General features: G+C 35.0%; 1 pseudogene; it reads left to right on the plus strand.

Annotated features, from left to right (window-relative positions):
• Nucleotides 1-11,900: 11,900 nt before the first annotated feature.
• Nucleotides 11,901-19,254, plus strand: LOC114082990 (pumilio homolog 3 pseudogene; annotated as a pseudogene).
• The last annotated feature ends 230 nt before the right edge of the window (nucleotides 19,255-19,484 follow it).

Genomic DNA, 19,484 nt, shown 5'->3' on the forward strand with positions numbered 1-19,484 from the left:
TACAGGGACACAGCCACATCAATGTTTATAGCAGCACAATTCACAATAACTAAACTGTGGAACCAATCTAGATGCCCTTCAGTAGATGAATGGATAAAAAATGTGGCACAAATACACAATGGAATATTACTCAGCAGTAAAAGGGAATATAATTATGGCATATGTGTAATATGAATTGTAATACATTCCACTATAATATATAATAAAAAATTAATAAAAATAAATAAATAAAAAGTGATCAGAGTTAAACTGTTCATGTAAGCAAGTAGCCTTGTTTGTACAATTCATTTTATCATTCAGATTTTGTGTGTATATGTGAAATTGACAAGCTGATTCTAAAAGTTATATGGAAATCTGCCAAAGTAATAAAAGCCAAGACACCTTGAATAAAAACAAGGTGAAAGGTCTTGCTCCACTAAATATAAAGTGTTATTTAAATATTAGTAATGAAAATAAGTGGTGTTTATATAGATAAGGAGAACAATGGGAGGGAGAAAATGGAGTCCATGAATAAGCACACATACACACACACAAAAACACTAACAATTTGCTGCAAAGGTGGGGAAAGGATAATCTCCAGTGAATATCACTGAAACAACTGAGTATCCCTATGAAAAAATAAAAGTGAAGCTGAACTTCTACCTTACCCTGTATAGTGACCTCCAAGCAGCTATAGATCTAAGTGTAAAAAGGCAAACAAATATTTCCCAGAATAATATAAAAGAACAACACATATGGAAAGGTCTTTAAATCAGACACAAAAGGCATCAAGAATAAATGATCATTCTTTCAGGTTTAACTTACATCAAAGTTCCATGACTTTTATAAAAATAAAATAAAACCTACCTTGAATTTTAAAACTCCAACAAAATACACATTAGACAAGTTATAAAATGTATAAAGATATTTTCAACACATATAGCCAGAAAGGTATTCATATCTAAAATATATAATGTTCCCAAATATAAGTGAGTAAAAATGGGCAAAAGATATGTGCAGGAATTTTGCAAAGTCAAAATAGTGGGTACAAAGACAAAAGAGGAACATGACTAGAAAGGTCTCTTAGGGGCTTCACAGTGCTGATGGTGTTCTTTTTAAATTTTGCAATTGCTGGTTACACAGGTGGTCTATTTATAATTATCCATGACTCAGTGTACTCAGATATGTTTCTGCATGAACTATATTTCATATAACATTAAAAATTAACCAAAAACATATTTAGCCAATTATTTCTATAGCATTTTTCTAGCAAAAATAGGTAAAATAGTAAATTGTCCTTGGTTTTATTTATAAGAGACATTTACTTTTGTTAGTGACAGAAATTTGAATTGCTTGAAATAAGATCACTTGTGCAATAGAAAAATCGACTTGATATTATTAAACAAATTTTCCTCCTCTTGAAGTTCAAATCATCTCTGTCCTCACCCATACTAAATTTGGGGGGTAAGAATCTGCGAGTTTGAAAATGAGCTCAACTGCTTCCTTAGTTGTGTGATCTTGGCTGAACAATTTACATTGTTTCTTTGAACCTTCATTTGTGCTTTGTTAAGGGGCTGACAGTAATAGCCATATCCTCTGCATCAGGTGAGGATAACATGAGATGCCATACATAAAATGCTCAGCATAATGCTTAGTATGTAATAAGCACTCAACACTTGATAATTACAATAGCTGTTATTATGAATTCACCTTATTCTCCAGCCAGTCCTAGGTTGCATTCCAGATTTTGCTGGTTTTCAGTAACTCTAACTACTCAGATCCTCAATTTCATCACATATAAAATGGGGTAAGTATACCTCTTTAGTAAAAGGACTCAAATGAGAAAACATAAGCAAAATTTGTGTCTGAAATACAGAAGATATCCATAAGTATGCAATTATGTCACTGCAGAGGAACCCTCTATGGGATAACACTATAGAAGAAGAGAATAAGTTGTCAGCTTAGATTTCCTAAATGGTTTCCTATTGAATCTCTGCTCCCTGAGAATTCACAAGATGTTACAGTTACAGCTGTACCTCAAATGTGGTGTCTCTAGTCCCCAGTCCCAAGCTTTCATTTTGTTGATGGATGTTGGTATGCTAAGACATTTCATAAAACTGTTCACATTCTCAAAAATGAACTAATCATAATTTTTATAGTATCATCTTTAACTTGAGTCAGATATTGATATAAATTTTATGACCTTGATAAATTACTAGCTATGTGACATTCAGGGAGGAGATTTCTCTGGATCAGTTTTGACATCTGCAAGGAGAAATGGTGATATTGAAAACTTACTGAAGCTTATCAGTAATTAATTTTAATATGCATAAACTATGAAAAAGAACTCTTATTATTGTTGTTATTTCCACTTTACTGATGAGAAAACTGAAACAGGGAGAGGTTATGTAAATCATCTAATATTAATTTGCAGAAAAATCAATATTCAAATCCAGGTCTCTCAATTGCAAAAATGAAAATTCTACTGCACTCCATAGCCTCTTAATGCAACACCTATTATGTAGTAGGTAATCTATATTCATCATCCTTATAAGCTTGCAAGATTAAATAAGATATTACTTACACAGCGCCTGACATGGGCCCTGACATGAACGAGACATACAGAAATTGTAGTGCGTGTCATCACACTCCATCTTTTTTTCAGTGTTATTTACCAAAAAATAAAAAAAATAAAATAAAACATTCATCTTAACAGAATCTTTAAGTTTTGTACATTTCACATGGAAAGGAAGCCAAAATGACTTATTTTAAAACTGGTCAAATAATGATATTCAGCATTTTTATGTTGCAAAAAAGTTCATAAAATCATCTCTATATCATTAAGAGGATCCCTTGAATCCCCTGAAATTGCATCCAAAATGTGTGTGTTTGGACAGCAGCTTCTTTTTTCTGGAAGTATATATTTTCTAACTTTTCTAACATTTGTGTAGAACTCATGATCCCAAATGCTTCAAAACAACCATAAAATAAACCAAATTTTTCTCAAGACTTGTTGTTTCAAATGCCTCCTCTTCACCCACTGATGAGAAACAGATACTCACTCTAGGGTATGGAGATGGGCAAATGCATGATACATGAAATTGCACAGATGGGATCACCAGTAATTTATTAGTCATATACTAACATCTCAGTGGAGGACACTGCATACCATGCTGGGTCACACATGCTAGTCACTGTGGGAAGGAGGATTTATATTATCAAGAGGGAAGAATGCTCCCTGGTTACTATGGGAGAGTGTGATTGGTTTGTCTAGATAATTCTGTGAACTTCCAGGGAATTGCAACAAATTAATAAGAGATAGGCAGAAACTGATTGGCTTGGTTGATAAAGAAGATTGTTTGGATGGAAAAACTCACCTACAGGAACACAGTGGGGAAGGTTCGGAACTTGTGGTTATTCTATATGAAGCCATCCTGAATATGTCCAAAGGTCACGGCAGCATAAAATTTTGGTCTTTGATTTTAAGTCTTATTCCAGTTATAGGTTGGCAAGATGTTTTAACAGCATTTAAATCACACTTGATTTTTAAATGTGGAGCTCTTCTTTCAAAAGTTTACCCTGATTAAAATAATGAGATATTTGCACAGCACATGATTATTTTTCATAGGGGAAAAAAATCAAAACAAGGTAATGTCTATCCTTGGGGAAATAAATTCTTATGCATTCTAATAATAGAATGATATACAGCTATGCACTTATAATGCAGAGGAATATGTAATGACATGTGTTAGTCAGCTTTTTGTCACTGTGACCAAAACAACCGACAAGAACAACTTGGAGGAGGAAAAGTTTATTTTGGACTCATGGTTTCAGAGGTTCAGTCAATGGTTGGCCAACTCCATAATTCTGGACCTGAGGTGAGGCAGAACATTGTGGCAGAAGGGCATGGTAGAGGAAGGCTTCTCAGTTCGTGGCAAGCAGGAAGTAGAGAGCATAAGGAGCCAGAGATAGGATCTATACCTCCCAAAGGCATGTCCCCAGTGACCTAGTTCCTCTAGCCATATCCTACCTGCCTACAGTTACCATGCAATACAGTAATCCTCTCAAATTACTGATCCATAAATTGGATTAATCCACTAATTATGTTACATCTCTCATAATCTAATCATTTTAATTCTGAACATTCATGCATTTCTGCAAAAGCTTTTATAAAGGATATCTCATTTCCAAACCATAAAAATATGAAACAATTCCCAGGTTTTAAACAGGTTTGGACAGTTTTTGAAGTAGGACATAAAAATTATTCCCATGTATAGAAAAATGTTACCAGTAATTATTTCTCCATGTTGGGTTAATGATGATTTTTAACTTTTTCATTTTGCTTGTGTACATTTCCCAAAAACTTCTATAATAAATGTGTTACTTTTGTAATGATGAAAAAAAAATTCACCCATTCTACAAATGCATGTTTGACGTAACACAAAAACAACCATCAATTTTATGGTGGTAAACAAGTTGTGGGAGAGATAATATTATTTAAAAGGAATGTTAAACTGGTCATTAACTTTTGAAACGGGCCTGAAATATATGTTTTGCTGAGCTTAATAAATGTATGATCTTAGCACTAGAGTTCATTTAAACATATTAAATTCTATTCTGTCCTTACTTGACACTAATTATATACTTAAATAATGCCCTGTCAGAGAGGCAGAATTCCTAGCTTTGAAAATGGAGGAATGGACCACAAGCCAAGGAAATGTGGGTGGCCTCTGGAAGCTGGAAAAGACGGAATCACTATTTTAAATCCATTAGAAAATTTAGAGGCTAGAGTTTCCAAAAAAGAATTTAGCACTGTAGACACCTTAAATTTAGCCCAGTAAGACCCATTTCAGCTTTCTAACCTATGGAACTGTAATGAAAATCTGTGCTATATAAGACACTATGCTCATTGTAATTTGTTACAGCACCAGTCAACAAAGAATTCTATCATTTTTCTGATATCTTCCTTCCTACAACCCCCCTTCTCTTCCCAAATGATTCATAATCTCTATTAAAGGCTGGTAACTTGGGGAGAAAGATAGGGGAATGGCAGACATCACAGATCCCACTTTAATAGATTTCCTCTGTGAAGATGCAAGGACTAAGAAAACATATTTTTAATCTTTTGCTTACTTAAATTAACTAGAAAAATATTGTGACAGATGGTGTCCCTCATGCTGCCTTAGCATCTTGGCATGTTCCATTTAATACTGCTCTATGTTTCCAACTCAGAGCAGAAAATTCAGTTACTGTAAGGGCACTGTGGTGTTTTCAACAACTTCAATTTTGTACTCTTTAACTGAAGAGGTAAGAAGATATAGTGGCAAGTTACAGGTGAGAAGCAGATGCACTTAAAAGTAATGTACTTTGAACAAATATAATGGACTCTTCATATCTAGGCCTTGAATCATTGCTTGGGGAAAGAATGAGGAGGAGAGGGCAGTATGGTGTATACTTTAGTTCCTATGCTTGCTCAGACATTTCTCTAGAGCCCATTCTACAAATTGTAGCAAATATATGAATTCTGCACATGGTTAATGTTCCTAAAACTGGTCAAATAACCAATTGTCCTCATTGCTATCACATTTTCTAATGTCTATCTTCTAATGTCAGTCTTGCTTTAGAAGCAAGATTGGAGATATTGTATGCATGTTTGTACCCTCTACAATTCACATGTTGAAATCCTAATCTCAAGTATTGGTATTAGGAGGTAGGGCTTTGGGAGGTAATCAGATAGTGTGGGTAGAGTCCTCATGGGTGGAATCAGTATTCCTATAAAAGAAACCCCAGACATCTCCTTGGCTATTTCCATAATATCAAGACACAGTGAATTATGAACCAGGAAGCAGGATATCACCAGACTCCAAATCTTTTGGTACCTTGATTTTAGATTTTACAGCCTCTAAAACGGTGAGAAGTATATTTGTATTTTTCATAAGTATGATGATAAATTTTGTGTATCAACATGATAAGGCTAAGAAATGCCTGATACCTAGTAAAACATGATTTTGGGGTGTCTCAAAGGTGTTTCTTGGAAAGATTACCATCTCAATCAGTACACTAAGAAGATCCACCCTGACCAATGTGGGTGGGCATTATCCAATCTGTTGAGTTCCCAAATAAAATACAACTATAGAGGAAGGGGAAATTCTCTGCCCCTTTTCCTGATATGTAACATTCATCTGCTCCTCCTTTTGGATGTCAGAGCTGCTGCTGCTCAGGCCTTTCAACTCTGACATATCAGTTTACCCCAGATGACAGTTCTCAGGCCTTTGGAATCATATTGGAAATTACATAATAAGATACTCTGGTTCTGAAGCTTTTGAACTCAGACCAAATTGCACCATTAGCTTTCCTGGGTCCCTGGCTTGCAGACAGAAGATAGTAAGACATCTCAGTCTCTATAATAATACCAACCAATTCCTGTAACAAATCTCTCTCTCTCTCTCTCTCTCTCTCTCTCTCTCTCTCTCTCTCTCTCTCTCTCTCCACACACACACACATACACACACATATACACCATTGGTTCTATTTATTTGGAGAACCCTGACTAATAAAATAAGCCACTCAATCTCAGTCTATGGTATTTTGTTATAGCAGCTTGTATAAAGACAACAAGAGATATCAGTTCCTTGTCAAAATATTCAAAAGATATTTTAAAAATCCACATATAACTACTACAAAATGATTTTCGTTTTGACCTGAATTGACAAGGTATTAACATGGTTCAGTCAAATTGTACAGTTTAAGAATGTTGGAGCTATCAGAGACTTTAGAAATCATTTGGCCAAATGCCTTCAACTCCCTGGGTAAGGAGATTGAGAGGAGACTTTCCATAGGTTATGCAGAAAGGAAAGGGAAAAACTGGAACTTGAGCCTGGACCTACTACATTCTTATGTTTTTCTCCTTCCTTAGGAAAAACACAAGCACATTGTGAAAGTATTTTAATAAATATGAAATCTTCCCATAATCCCAACAACTACAGTACTTTTATTTTCCATGTATAGGCAAATTTTACATAATCATGACTGAAATATGCAGAGAATTCAATATCAGTTATGAAACATATTCAAAATAAGTGTTTTTCCTCAAATGTAAAAACTGAAGTCAGTAAAAGTACTAAATGTAAATATGAGTGAATTTTTATATAATGTTGGGATGAAAGGATTCTAAATATGACAGCAAGGCTACAATAATGAAGGAAAATGGCATTATATTTTACAATATAAAATAGAATTCATTTAACGTTAAAATAAAAATGCCTTTTCAACAGAAATGGAAAAGTAAAATTATGATTGAATGCCAGCTATATAAATCTTAACATCCAGTTTATTTTGTTGTAAATTTTGAGAAACCATACACATCAGGTAGAGCACTAATCTCCAGGATATACAAAGAACTCAAAAAAAACTTAACACTGAAAACAAACAACCCAATCAATAAATGGGCTAAGGAACTGAACAGATACTCGTCAAAAAGATATACAATCTATCAACAAATATATAAAAAGGTCAACATCTCTAGTAACTAGAGAAATACAAATCAAAACTAATATTCCATCTTACTCCAGTCAAAATGGCAATTATCAAGAAAACAAGCAACAAATAAATGTTGGCAAGGATGTGGGGGAAAAGGCTCACTCATACATTGCTGGTGAGACTACAAATTGGTGCAACCACTCTGGAAAGCAGTATGGAGATTCCTTAGAAAACTTGAAATGGAACCACTATTTGACCCAGCTATCCCATGCCTCAGTCTATACCCAAAAGGCTTAAAATCAGCATACTATAGTAAAGCAGCCACATAGAAACTCAATTCACAATAGTTAAACTGTGGAACCAACCTAGATGCCCTTCAATAGATGAATGGATAAAGAAAATGTGATATATATATATATATATATATATATATATATATATATATATACACACACACACACACACACACACACACACACACACACACACAATGGTATATTATTCAGCATTAAAAGAGAATAAAATTATGGCATTTGCAGGTAAATTAATGGAGTTGGAGAGTATCAAGCTAAGCCAAATAAACCAATCCCCAAAATCCAAAGGCCAAATGTTTTCTCTGATATGTGAATGCTGATCCATGAGGGGGAGGGCAAGGGAAGGGAGGAATGGAGGAAATTTGGATTGGGTGGAAGGGAGTGAGGGGAGGGGATGGGAAAGATGGTGGAATGAGATGGACATCATTACCCTAGGTACATATATGATTACACGAATGGTGTGACCCTACATCATGTATAGCCAGAGAAATGAAAAGTTGTGCTCCATTTGTGTACAATGAATTGAAATGCAGTCTGCTGTCATGTATAACTGATTAGAACAAATTAAAAAAAGAAAGTCTTAATTTGTAAAGATGAATAGTTGTATAAGTTAACAATTTTGGTTTTTTTATTTGCTGTTTTAAAAGCCTGCTTTGCCAATCTAGAATATTTTTTAATTGATCCAGAAACTAGAAAAAAAACAATAGTAGATAATTACTGTTTTGAAGTTAACTTATAAATAATATTTAACAAGAACTCAGACTCCCTTCTTGCAGAAAGTTTACTTTGCTGAAAGTCAATGAATGGGTCCTCAGGCGATATAAATGTTCATTTTTTAATAGAAAAAATCATTTTTAAAAACCATACTCAATACTCTTGCATGTTTAGTCAGATTGTGGTGAAAATTCACATTCCTCTGTGGTTATCAAATTGTGGTTATCAATCCTTATCAAATGGTTCTTCAAAAAGAGCCAAATTTATTATTTTGATTTTGTATATTGAATATAATTCAACATCAGTTTCCATTTTGACACTTCATTTGCAGTCATAGACAGTAATTATTCAAATCCAGATTGTTAAATTGAGGGTTGTTCTGCTTATTATAAGTTTCACAAAAACATAAGTTAAAGCAACCATTTTGTATTTTTGTATTTGAGAGAGATTCATGTAATAGAGTTGTTTGTCAAAATGGTAGGGTTCATTTGTTTGGGGCCCAATATGATACATTCATACCTTTTACTCAGTACACTTCAGTGTGAAAAATAAATTCTGGAATCTAGTGTCCATATCATTATAAATGTCTGACAAATATCAAATTAAACTCAATGACTCATGAAAATAAAAAATGATATGCCATAATTTTACATAGTTTTGAAAGAAGTTCACAACTTGTTTGACAGTGGAAACACCTGTAAGGGAATAGAAAGAAAGAGCTGGAAGAAGTAGGGAAAGCCTCAGATTCTGATGCAGCTCTGATCTCTATGAAAAGGGAAATGAAGGCGAGTGAAATAAGAGGACTCAGAGACAGCACACTGTGCTAGGAAAGTTCTGACCAGACCCATGGGGAGTCTTGAGCCTCTTATCAGAGTAATCCTGAATCTTCCAGGCATAGGCCTGCCTTATTATTATGGCCATGCATAGTCATTGGTTGGGGAGATCCAGGGGGAAGCATGGCCTTGGCATAAACTCAGTGATAGATTTCCAAGCACAACAGAAGGAGGTTTCAGTTCTTCTATCGGCAGAAACTCAGAAGCACATTTTTGTGACTGACAAGGTGATAGCATTTAAGAATACAGAGAAAATGGGGCCAGATCAGATAGGTTCATGTAGCCCATTTTTATGACTTTGACTTTTATTTTTTGATGTGATTATACCATTGGAGAGTTTCAAGCAGAGGAACTATATGATTTGAATCAAATATTAATAGGAATATTATGTGATGTTAAGAATGGATTGAGGACCTGAAGGGGGAAAAGCTGGGAGAAGAGTCAAAGGCTATTTAATTAATTCAAGAGATGACAATTGTTTGGTGCCTAAAGACATTTTGTATTGTTGTAACAGAATACTAGAGACTTAGTACTATATCAAGAAAATAAATTTATTTCACTCATGATTCTTGAAGATGGAAAGTCCAAGATCAAGTGTTAATATCTATCAAGGGCCTTCTTACTGTATCATAACAAAGAGAAAGGCATCAAATGGTTGAGAGGAAGAGGACTGTTTGTTTTTATACTAAACTCACTCGCAAGATAATGAACCCATTTCTACAAAAATGACTTAATTCCCTTCTGATATAATCACTTATTAAAGTTTCTACCTCTCAACACTGTGACACTGGGGATTAAGTTTTCCCAACACATGAACTTTGGGGACACATGGCAACCACAACACTTGAATTACAACTTTGGCAAAAGAGGTGATAAGAATGGATGGACTCTAGACATAATTTTAAATAAATCCAACACAATTTTAATGGATTTGATATTAAGTGTGAAAAACATATTAAGGATAATTCAAAATTTTTAGCCTTAGCAAATGAAAAAGTCAAGTTTCCATTAACAGAGATGGGGATGACCACAGGAGGAGCAGGAACGAGGAGGAATTATCAGGCTGTTGGGAGAAGTTAAATTGAAAATGTTTAAATATTGTTAAATAAATTCCAAATTGGACATATGGGTCAGAGGAGAGATCTGGGCTGGATAGAGAATTTGGAAATTATGATTTAATAATCATTTAATAATCCAGCCCCCAGGCCATATAAACCTAGATGGCATCACCAAGGAGATTTAGATAGATAGGAGAAGGCTAAGAACTAAACCTGGGGTACCCAGCATCAAGAAGTTAGGAAGATGAGGAGGGACTAGCAAGGTACTGAAAAGAAGCAACCATTAAAGCTAAAAAAATGTAGTGAGGCAGAAGAGAATACCAGGAAAGGTTTTAAGTATGCCCAACCAAACCATGTCACATACTGCTATGCAATCAAATAATGAGCCTAAAATTTTGACCATAGATTTAACAACCCTGGTGATCATAAAAAGAACAATTTCAATGTGGATAGAAGCTTGAGTGAATAGAATTTAAAAGAAAATACTAGGAGAGGAATTGCAGAGAATGTAGAAAATTTTCTGAGGATTTTTTTCTTCAAACAGGAGTGATAAAATTTGCTGGTAGCTGAAGGGAAATTTCTTCTCAAAAAAAAGTGGTGAATCCTTTTCCATTTTCAATTAGGTAGCTTTATTTGAATGATGCTTCACATCAAGGGTCAGAAACTTTTTTCTATAAAGAGCTAAAATGTAAATATTTTCAGCTTTGTTGGCCATATAATCTCTGTCACAACTACTCAGCTCTGCCATTGCAGTACAAAAGTAGTCACAGACAATACAGAAATGAATAAGCATGGCTGTGTGTCAGTAAAATGGTATTCACAAAAACAGGTGGTAATATGGATTTGGCCCATGAGTTGTGGTTTGTTGACACCTGCTTCATACAATCTAGCATCAGTAACTATAATATCCAGTCTAAAAATATGTATTGAGTGCCTATAACAGGGCAGGTGACTATCTAATTGTTGTTAATTTATTATCAATGAGAAAGGCAGATGCTGTTCTTTCAAGAGCTCCCATCCTAGATTTAGTTGCATGATACATCCTTCTCTCCCTAAGCCTGGTACTTATTCCTACCACATCCATCCCCCAGGCCACATCCCACATTAGGCACATGGGCCCATGCTAGGGCAGCTTTTACCTTTACCAAGTGTAAGTGAAAAAAGCTTCTATTCCTACCCAGGTTTTCTTTTTCCTAAAAGAAGTTATTCTGTACTTTCACAAGGCAGCAACTTTTAAATGATAATTCTGCAACATGCTTTGCATTTTTAAGAAAATTATGAAAATGTGGCATTTTCTACCTCTTCTAGCCCCAGAGATTTTCACATTATATGAACACAGGCATCTGTCACTATATAAATGTGACAGCCCAGTTCATCGTCTTTTCTGGCTGACCTAACAGAGCATCTCATTTATCTCCTGTGGCAGCAGGTCCAGCTGTGTCTATGAAAACCACATTCATTGTATGCTTCTGGAGCAGCCTTCCTGTACTGACATGATCTCTGGGAGGTCACTCCATGTAGACATGGAGGAGAAAGGTAAGGCTGTCTCTAATGTCCATTTAAACAGATATTACAGGTTTCAGTGTTGGTTATCACTGACCACTTCCCATGAGAATGGTCTCGCCTCCCTTCCCCCATCTTTCATAATTTCCAAAGGTTCCCAGTTATATCTTCTGATATCAAAAGAATATGTGGATGAGAAAGCTCTTTTAAAATAGCTAAGTTTTATAAAAGTTCAAGGTCAGAATCCAGAATATAGCTATAAATTACAAATGTTTAAAAAATGATTCTAATCTTTTTTAGATTTAGAGGAGGAGGGGATGAGGAAAAAGAGGCTGTCATACAAAGGGGAGAATTTTGAAGTTGATTCTCCACTCTTATTACAGTATGGCCATAATAATCCCCTTAATGAATGATTTTTCTTTTCTTCAGATGTCAGAATGATAGTCCCACTTCCATTAAATAAGGTAACCATTGAAAATTGCCAGGACTATATAAGATATTCAGTGGATGATTTCTCTATCTTAAAAGCAATCAAGAAGTATTTGATGTATTGGTTGAAGTTACAGCTACCTGGTAAATCAAGAAGTCACTACTACATCTGTTGGTTCTAGAACTATGCCTGCATTTCTCCAATTCTTGCCAGTCAAAAGAATGTCTCACATACTGCCTCTCTCCTTCTTACTTCAGTTAAGTTCCATGTAAGTACATCTGATCAGCAAGATCTGAATTACATCCAGAACTTAAGCTTCAATAGAGGTTCCAGCTTTTGCAGAACAGGAGAGGATACTTCAAAGAGACTGGATTAGCTGGTAAATTAGCCAGCGCATGGTTTTCTGAGAACTTTATATGTGGTAAGCAGAATTTTGGCCTCCATGATATTCACCCACTGATGTCACATTTGTGTATATGTTATATTATATAGAAAAGGGGATCTTTCAGATGAACTCAAGATAGGGAGATTACGCTGGATTATCTGGGTGGGCCCAATGTAATATCATAAACCCTTAAAAGCAGAACAAGAAGCAGAACACTGTAGCAGAAGAATTCATTTAGATATTCAAAGCCTTAAGAGGACTCAATCACCTATTGCTTTCTGGAAGATGTGGGGAGTCACATGGAAACCATAATACAGAACTGAATTCTGCCAACAACATGAATGAGAGAGGAGGCTATTTCCACCCAAAAGCCTCAAGAGGGGCAAAATGTCTCAGACCAACCACAACCTTGATTTTGCCTGTAATACCCTGAGCAGGATGCTTACTTGAGACTACTTAAACTTCTGAAACCAATAATAGTGATAACAAAAAATTGATAATTTCTTAAGCTACTAAATACATTGCAACTGATTTTGACAATAGAAAATTGATTAATTCTTCATACCATTACTGAACTCAACCCCTTAGAATCATCTTTTACTCTTTTTTTCCAACCTCACACAATAAATTCACCATCAAGAACTTTTAATGCTCCCTAGGGGATTTGCCTCATATCCAGCCTTTCTTACATCCATTCCTACTGGTCTGGCTTAAATATTATTTTATTTAGATTATTGGAACAGCCTTTTTATATGACCAGTAACTGGCAATACTTGTCAAACGGTTCCACAACCATCAATTATCTTAAATGTTGTCTTTGCACATTTCTGAATTTTTATATCCTTACATAAAGAATGGTTCACTTATAATTAAGAATAAGATCATCCAACTACTCTTCCAGGAAAACAAAAGAAAACTTATTCATTTATTTACTCATTAAATATTTCTCAAGTGTCTATAATGTACTAGACCCTAGAAACACAATGAGAGAGTTGTAGAGTCTGGCTAGTTATCCATTAAATCCATCTGCTCTTCTGGACACATGGACTCCATTTCCTACTCTCCTTATAATTAAGTATGGCCTTATGACTGAATTCTCATTAATAGAATATGAGCAGAAATGCTATATGTCATTTCCAGGCCAGATCCTAAACAACTTTCCACAAGTTATTTTTCTTCCTTTTCTCCCTTCTGCCAACAGAAAAGCACAACATTAGAAATGTTGTGTTAAAGATTATGGAACATCAAGAAGACAGAAATTGGGATGCCCAAATCAACACTTGGAAAAATGACACCTGTCAATCAGAACTATGACTTTGGAAAGTAAGCAAATAATAAATTCCTACCATATTTAATTTGGATCAGTGTACATTATGGAACTTGTTGGTCATAGCAACTAGTTTTATGGTGTCAGCACTCAAGGAACATAAAATTCTAATTTTAAATTAGTATATGTGCTCCTTCACAATCTTACTCCAGGCTACTTTTCAGCTTTATCTCTTACCATTATTATGTACTCTCTATTCCTATCTCAATTGATACAACTGGCCCTTTTTAAACTTTATGTGTATTTGTATATATTGTTATTCCACCTAAAATTGTAACCCCTTCCTTATATATTCCCAACTTCTACTCCATTATTCAAAATATGATTCAAACATTATCTCTTAAATTGTCACCTTTCTTTACCACCCCAGGCTAGGTTGTTTGGAATTTATATATATTTCAAAAGCTTATATGTATTGCCTTGTTGTTCATGGTATGTAGCAGATACAGTGATCTCAGAACAGTGATTCCTTCCTCACTGAATATTCAGTACCTGGTACATATTAGATAATCAATAAATATGGATGGATTGAATTTGCTATAAATCCTCATGAATGGATGTACCATCATGCTATTAATCACCATGCTTAACTTCATATAAACAACTTATATTCAATGTTATGTAAAATGCATAATGACCTTTATAGTACCCTGACTCCATAACCTTCTGACTCTGCAACCTGAACACATTCAATCACCACATGTCAATTCAACCAGGCCTTTGACTCTGGGGCAAAACCTAATACCAGAGATACATATGCTAGGGTGCTTGCTCATTCTCCTGTGAGTTTCACAGTCACATTAATGCCCCAACATTTCTCTAAGTAGTCTACCTCATAACCATGAATTTGTATGACTTGGCATCCTGATGTTTACCTTGAATATATTATAAGACAACTGGATTATAAGGAAAAATACTAAGTTTCTGATATTTTCCATATCTATCCAACAAATATATATATACACATATATACACACATATACATATATACACACACATATACACATATATACACACATATACACACACATATATATACACACACATATATACACACATATACACACACACACATACACACACACACACACACATATGTGCTTATATTTCAGCCCTGTCAAACAATCATAGTGGTTCATTTGTATTTTTCCACATAGAATTGTCTTCCAGGTTTAAGGTCTGTTATGTAGATGTTTGCAAGGTACATGCAGATAAATAGATTAGACCAGCACATTATGAGACAATACGTAATTGGTAAGAATTAGATTTAATAATTCCACTGTTTGACTAGTCATTGAAATTGAATTGCATGTCCCATACACTGAATACATGATTAGTGATCCATAACATCCTTCAAGGAAGACCAATGTTAGATAGTATTAATGTTCCTAATAGTGTAGTATTTTTCTATGGTAATCATATATTAGTAATATTTATGATACTCTCCATTAGCAGATTTTTTAAAGTAATACAATTATTGTCTGTTGTATTTTTTATGAGAAAAGGAATTCTTTTCTTTTCTTTTTTTTTTTTTTTTTTTTTTTTTTTTTTTTGTACCAGGGATTGAACCCAGTGGCGCTTAACTGCTGAGTCACATCCCCAGCCAATTTTTATATTTTATTTAGAGAAAGTTTTACTACATTCCTGAGGCTACCTTTGAACTCATGTTTTTCCTACCTCAGCCTCCAGAGCTGCTGGGAATACAGGTGTGTGCCACTGTGCCCGGCAATTCTCAGCTCTTAATGCTCCATAAATATTTGATATGTTAAAAATGATAAGTGAATAAAGAAGAACAAATGTTAGAAATCACCCAGAGTCTTTTGGCTTCCTAAAATAGTCTCTTGGTTTCTTAGTGATCTCTAAGAAATATAAAGCATTATCATTGATTATCAAGTAATTTATTTCTTATCTTCAAATGACACTTAATATTAAGATATTTACACTTAATTTGCAAGATGTATAGATACAGGAATAAGTAATTCTCAATTGACTACTGCTTGTTTTGTTCATTCATTGGAAGGTTTGAGGTGTTAATGCTAGCCTAGGAACCATTATAAAGTTGTGGAATATTAACCCTGGAGGCTCAAAAAATTTGTTCATGAAATAAATAAATACTAAAGGAAAAATACTTTGTTCCAGGCCTGACTTGTGCCCTGGAGTTGCCCACAGCCTAAAGGAGGTGTAGACTAGGAGAAATTCAATAATAGAGACATAAACAGAGACCAGAGAAATGAAGGGAAGTGAAGAAAAGGGAGATCAGAGAAATCTTCAAAAAATACAGGAGAGAAAAAAAAATAAACCATACAGAGCCTTAAAAACTAAGAATAGAGCAAAGGGTATAAAAGACATATTTGTAAGCCCAAAAGATAAAATAGAAAATATGGATTTTAAAGTCTCTATGTAGGTCACTATTTTAATATATAGTTGCTATGATCATCACTAAACACCACTGAATCATATATGTAATAGCTAGTTAGCACCTTAGAGATTACCTAAAATCACAACCCTCTCCTCTTTTCATGTTTGCAAGCACTCCCAAAATTTCTCACTTAGCTATTTTTCCTCTTAGAATTTGTATCAAACTATAAATGTCTTCTTATTATTATGATAACTGTTTGTTGTTTGCCCTCACATGCCCAATTAGAATGTAAACCACATTGCCTATTCTGTTTACTAACATATGCCAATTACCTACAATAGTGGCTGAGACATAGTTGCTACTCAGAATATATATATGTATACACACACATATATTATATTTTAGTTATAGTTGGACACATACCTTTATTTTATTTATTTTGATGTGGTGCTGAGGATCGAACCCAGGGCCTCGCACATGCTACGCTAGTGCTCTACCACTGAACCACAACCCCAGCCCCCTGAATATATTTTTTGAATGAATAAAAACCAACAAAAAGTCCCTGTTTTTATAATTAAGAAAGCTAAGGTTCTAAGAAGTTCATTGTTTTTTGGAAAGTCGCACAGCTTCTTGTCAGCACTCTGGCTAGAATTCAAGTTTAATCCACTTTGATACCATCATTCTAAGTAAAGGAATGAAAAAAATATACCTCTCTCCCTTTCTCCCCACACCCCACACTTTACATTTGAAAAGTAATAGGACTCAAAAGGTTCTTCCTTCCTAGAGAGCCCCTACACATCATTAATGCCTAGGTTAGGCAACTCTGCCTCAAACAAGAAACAGTCATTCATATGGTATAAAATGAAAAGCTTTCTAAGCATAGTAGTTATGGTTTGAATGGGTCTCCTAAACTTCATGTATTGGAAACTTAATGACAATGCAACAGTGTAGAGAGGTGGGACCTTTAAAAGAGGATAAGGTCATGAAGGATCTACATTCATGAATGGATTGATGTTAATATCATGGAAATGGAGTCAGGAATCAGTTAGGTGTGGTGGCCTCAGTCCCATGTGTGTGATTCTAATTCTTCAAAGACATTCACAAGAAAAGTTTTAAAGGATGGTGGACCTAATATCACATCTAGGAATTTTGAGAAAAGTGCTGTAAAACCTGGGGAAAGGGTGTGAATCAGTTCAAGAATAAGAAACAAGGAGACCAAGGACTGAGGAAAACATTCCACAGGCAAGTAAATTCAACAAGAAAATTCTAGCCTGATAGTGAAAATGATGAATCAGCAGCCAAGAAACCAAAATAGGATGACTTCAAAAAGAAGAAAGAACTGAAGCAGAGCAAGCAATTCAGTGACAAAACCAACACCATATCATTGTTTGAGCAAAGAAGATTTGTGAGATCTTATATAGAAAAGATTATGACAAAGGAAAAAAAAGAGTGAAGTTGATGATTAACTTGCATAAGTTGATTCAAGGGAAAATTAAAACTATTGCATTTGTGCATGATTCAACTTGTGTGATCCAATGTTCCTTTCAGTATAATAGAAAGCAGGTCTTTGAAGAATTGTGAGATGATTTGGTTGAATTAAGTAAAGCCAAATATTCCAGAAATATTGTTAAGAAATTTCACACGTATGTGGGTAAACCACACATTGCATAGTAATCAGATGTTTTAAAAGCCACATGAGGAAAATGCTGTGGCATGCAGAAGCCTCTGCCATCCTGGAGTACACATACAATGACAAAGCCATTTCGAAGCAGAGGAACATGATGATGGAGGAGCTCTACAGGAACACATTTCAGCTTTATAAGACAGCAGATCTCCCAACTCTGGACAAAATATTAGATGTATAGTCAGAAAAAGTAGAGTTCATTATGGATGAAGTGAAACAGATTCTAACTCCAAAGGCTCAAAAGGACACTGTGATTAAGCACTTATTGTTCCATAAAGTATTCTTGGACATTTTTTTTAAATTTATGCACCCCCAAAACTCAGATCAGAACTGATTGAAGTCATCTGTGAAGTGTGGCATACAAGGCACACATGACGGCATAGGAGTGGTCATACACACCCAAGGACAGGAAAATAATGAAGACTTATGTAGAAAAGGTGGCTGATGGCCAATACTCTCATTAGGTTTTACTGGCAGCATTTGATTGATCTGCTTCACAAACTTAATATCATCAATACAATCATCTCAGAAACATCAATTCCTTCCTGAACATAGAAAATGACAGATTTGGAGGAAGGTCCTGATGCATTTACTGAGTCCCAGAGATCCTGCATATACATTTTGAGAAATCATTGAAGTTCTGCAAAAAGGAGTCAGAAATGCTCATAGTAAGAAAGACACAGAGATCCACTATTATTAGCTCTTAGAATCCATTTCTCCAGCTTTGTTAAGCTACCTGCAAGAACATGCTGAAGAGGTGGTGCTAGATAAGTCTGCCTATATGTCAATGTCCAACTTTCTGGGATCTGCCACTGGAGACATTCAACCTGCCATGGATGCCATCACCAGTTTCTCAGCAGCAGAACTACACCTTGGTGGCTACAATGGAGAGTTTCATGTTGCAGGACATTTACTCCTGAAGTGGTTAATAGAGCAATATAAAAAAAGATGAAAGAAAAATGGAATGATGTTTTACAAAATACTAGTAGAACACGTTGGTATAAAGAACCTGAGGTCCTGGTCTATTGTAAACTGAGGTGCCATTATTGTTTCCAGCTTTCTGACATTTCTGACCAAGGACTTGTAAACAAAGTCACATTTGGAATGAAAAGTCTGAATTCCACATTGGAAGAAAAGCAAAAACATCAGCAAAGGAATAGAAACTCTACTTGAAAAACTGACTGCATAAGTGGAAACAGTGGAGAGAATGATAAAATCATTTTTTCCCATTCTCTGTTCTCTTCCTAGCCCAGAAAAGAGGGGCAAGGGTCCACCATTGGTAATTTGAGAGTTCTGTACATGTGTTTCTTGTTTGTACAAGGATCTGTTTATATAAAATTGTTTCTAAAAAATACTGGGGGTGCTGGGGTTGTGGCTCATCAGTAGAGTGCTCACCTAGCATGTGCGAAGCACTGGGTT

This window comes from Marmota flaviventris, chromosome X (assembly GCF_047511675.1).
Source record: "Marmota flaviventris isolate mMarFla1 chromosome X, mMarFla1.hap1, whole genome shotgun sequence".
Lineage (NCBI taxonomy): Eukaryota > Metazoa > Chordata > Mammalia > Rodentia > Sciuridae > Marmota > Marmota flaviventris.